This window comes from Prionailurus viverrinus, chromosome B3 (genome assembly GCF_022837055.1).
Source record: "Prionailurus viverrinus isolate Anna chromosome B3, UM_Priviv_1.0, whole genome shotgun sequence".
Classification (NCBI taxonomy): Eukaryota; Metazoa; Chordata; class Mammalia; order Carnivora; family Felidae; genus Prionailurus; species Prionailurus viverrinus.
In genome coordinates, this window is record NC_062566.1 from 66,822,352 (window position 1) to 66,826,321 (window position 3,970).

The window sequence follows — 3,970 nt, forward strand, 5'->3', positions numbered from 1 at the left end:
CTATTTTACATATTTTTAAACTCGATAGTTCTGACAGAGCTCTCAGAACATAGTTTTTCAGTTAATGGGCAGCAAACTGACTTACTGGTTAAATTAGCAACCATGCAGCTGCCTGACAACAATTGGATAATTTAGGAGTAACTGGCTTCTGGACATTAATTTTAATTACTTTGAAAAGCCATAATTTAGTACCAAATGTTTAAACACCCACTATAATTGCTAAGCTGTGAAGTCAGCTTTATAACAGATCAGCTATACAAAAGTCATCAATTTTCTTCAAAAAAAAAAAAAGCTAGTAGAAATCCCAAAGAATAAAGAAAAAATTACTAAAGGTCACATTTACTAATCTAGTACCATAAGTCCAGTCTTAGGCCATCCCAAGTGGCTGCAAGGAGGAATGGCAGAAGTGATGATGTTGGAAAAGGGTACTTCGTTTATTTATTTATTTATTTGTTTATTTGTTTATTTATTTATTAGCTTTTAGGGCATGATCTCTCCTCTCCTGAGTTTGAGCCCTGCACCTGGGTGGCTTAGTAGGTTAAGGGTACGACTTCAGCTTAGGGCATGATCTCACCTCTCCTGAGTTCGAGCCCTGCACAGGGACTCTGCTGACATACTGTGTCTCCCTCTCTCTCTGCCCCTCTCCCACTAACGCTCTCTCTGCCTCAAAAGTAAATAAACGTTAAAAAAAAATTTTAACGTTTATTTACTTTTGAGGCAGAGAGAGACAGAGCGTGAGTGGGGGAGGGTCAGAGACAGAGGGAGACACAGAATCCAAATCGAGCTCCAGGCTCCGAGCTGTCAACACAGAACCCAACGCAGGGCTCAAACCCACAGACCAAGAGATCAAGACCTGAGTCGAAGTCCGGTGCTTAACAGACTGAGCCACCCAGGTGCCCCAGAAAAGGGTACTTTTTAACCTGTGGGCCCTTTTGTGCTGTAAGGCAACACAGGATCTAGCAGAGAGGAAAATCGATGAGGTGGGAATTTAAAACAAAAGTTTTTGGTTCAGATGGTAAGGAGGCCCTCAAGAACAGCAGAAATCAGTATATCCAGGAGGCAGGGCTGGAGTCTACTTCGTGAACTAGAGGGTTTCTTCTTGGTATCCAAGTCCCTTTTAAATTTCTTCAAGTTTTTTAGCCAGGTTTGATATGTCATAATTCTGAGCCAGATACATTCCAAACACGTTGCCAAAAGTAAATCCAAGCAGGATCTGGAGCATGAGGTCTGCAAGGAGGGGGAGGAGGGTGCAAAGGGTGGCTAAGAGCTGGTTTTCAAGGAAGGGCACCATGGCAAACCAACTTAACCCAATACCTGTAGCTCAAGAGAGGCTCTATAAATCACTTTGAGTTCATAAACTTGTTTCTTTCCCAAATCCTGGAAACATACTAGTCTCAATTGCATGTATATTTTTGTTCTGTATCTTTTTATTTTGGGGGGGTAGGGGGAAGAGCACCAGCAGGGAAAGAGCAGAGAGTGGGGACAGAGGATCTGAAGCAGGCTCTGCGCTGACAGGCTGACAGCAGCAGATGACGTGGGGCTCCAACTCACAAACCACAAAACCATGACCTTAGCTGATGTATGCCATTCAACCAACTGAGCCACCCAGCAACCTCTGTTCCGTATCTTTGTACGTATACCAAGATTGTATTACCACCTCCCCCTGCCAAAAAAGGACAGGTTAAGACAGTGTATGCCTGTGTTGTAAGTTTAAAATTTTGAAAGAAATTGGTTGAATATTTTCCAAACACTCAGGATGGTATCATGAAAGCCATAACTAATACACTGACAGTATATTGACACACTCTTAATGCCAATATATTGACTACACCTAGAATATATAAGAAACAATGACACTGTCTCTGTAAAGGGAAATGGGGACCAAGAGCTGTCAGTGGGCAAACAAAATTCTTTTCCTGTGTACACTTTTGAATTTATTATGTACATGTACTACCTATTCAAAAACAATTGATTTTTTTTTTTTAATGTTTACTTTTGAGGGAGGGGAGGGGCAGCAAGAGAGGGAGAGAGAATCCCAACCTATCAGCGCAGAGCCCAAAATGGAGCCCGAACTGATGAACCACGAGATAGTGACCTGAGCCAAAATCAAGGGTCAGATGCTTAATCGACTGAACCACCCAGGCACCCCAGAAATAAATTTAATTTTTAAATAAAATATTAGTTGCTTCTACATAGCCTATCTCGGAGAGAGACACAAGACACTGACAACAGTTGCTTTCAGAAAAGTGAGGTGACTGGGGGACAGGGGTGAAAGGGATTTCACTCTATGCCTTTTTTTGTACCTTGTGCCATGTGAATATATTAAACTCAATAAGAAACTTTTTTTTTTTTTAAATTTTTTTTTTTTTCAACGTTTATTTATTTTTGGGACAGAGAGAGACAGAGCATGAACGGGGGAGGGGCAGAGAGAGGGAGACACAGAATCGGAAACAGGCTCCAGGCTCTGAGCCGTCAGCCCAGAGCCCGACGCGGGCTCGAACTCCCGGACCGCGAGATCGTGACCTGGCTGAAGTCGGACGCTTAACCGACTGCGCCACCCAGGCGCCCCAATAAGAAACTTTTTAAAAGTGACATATAATAGTCCTAATAAAGGCTCTCTTTACTTTTTAATTATAGTTCATTTGTATTTCAAACTGATCCTGTGGGGTCTGGGGAAGAAAAAAGAAAGAAAAACTGATCTTGTGAACCTAACAAAAGAAGCAAAGGTCCAAGGCAGAAATCATGAATATACATAAAATTATTTCCCCAAACCATTTTCCAGCAAAATTTAAAACTGCTTAAGGAAGAAAAATACTTTGCAACATAACCTATGAAATCTGTGTTAACAGCTATGAAATGGGGAGAGGGGTTTTAAAAGATTTTACCTTTTTCTCAGACACCATTTTAACTTTGGAATACAGAAAACAAATTTTTAAGTGAAGTTATATTCTATACTATTAAACGAAGAAAACATTACTTCCTTTCTATCCAATTATATAAAGCAAGGGTATTTACTTGCCTTTCTACAATTAAATATACAACCTCTTCAAATGCTTTCAGTATGACTTTATTACCCAAATAACAATGGGATTTGACATTTAGGGTAGTCCCATTGTATTTCCTCCCAAACCAATAAAAATAAATAAAATTCAAGAGGTAGAGAAGGGTTACAAGATAATTTAATTCAGTCCTTCATTTTACAGATGTAGAAGCAAATTCCCAGAAAGTTTAAATTCAAACTCACAACCAATAGGAAAAAAACATAATTGGAACCTAGATGTCCTGCCTCTGCAATCAGTATGCTTTCAAGTCACGCCCCTAATAGGATGTAAGGTAACTGAAAGTGTCATTCAAATTTCTTTCCTGGCTCCACATTTTTCAAAATTTTTTTTTAATGTTTATTTATTTTTGAGAGACAGAGCATGAGCACAGTAAGGACAGAGAGAGGAAGACACAGAATCCGAAAGAGGCCCCAGGCTGAGCTGTCAGCACAAAGCCCCACGCGGGGCTCCAACCCATGAACCGTGAGATCGTGACCTGAGCCAAATGAAGTCGGATGTTTAACCAACTGAGCCACCCAGGGCACCCCTTAGCTCCACATTTTAATGTTTATTTATTTTGGGGACAGAGACAGAGCGCGAGTAGGGGAGGGGCAGAGAGAGAGGGAGACACAGAATGTGAAGCAAGCTCCAGGTTCTGAGCTGTTAACACAGAGTCCGATGTGGGGCTCCAACCCACGAACCATGAGATCATGACCCGAGCAGAAGTCGGTCACTTAACCGACTGAGCCACCCAGGTGCCCCACATTTTAAATAAGTAATCTGTGATAGTAGTCAGAAATGCTATTTAATAAAGGAAAACAAGGAATAAATCTTTAAAAGTATTTTAATTAATATAATCTCTTGAGATCAATAATATATTGTTTAAATTTTCTGCGTAAGTAGGCCCAAGGCAACTGCTGGCAAAAGGG

The 3,970-nt window shown here is 40.8% G+C and overlaps 1 pseudogene; it reads right to left on the reverse strand.

Moving 5' to 3' along the window:
• Positions 1-1,008: 1,008 nt before the first annotated feature.
• Positions 1,009-1,222, reverse strand: LOC125168091 (short transmembrane mitochondrial protein 1-like; annotated as a pseudogene).
• Between the last annotated feature and the right edge of the window lie 2,748 nt (positions 1,223-3,970).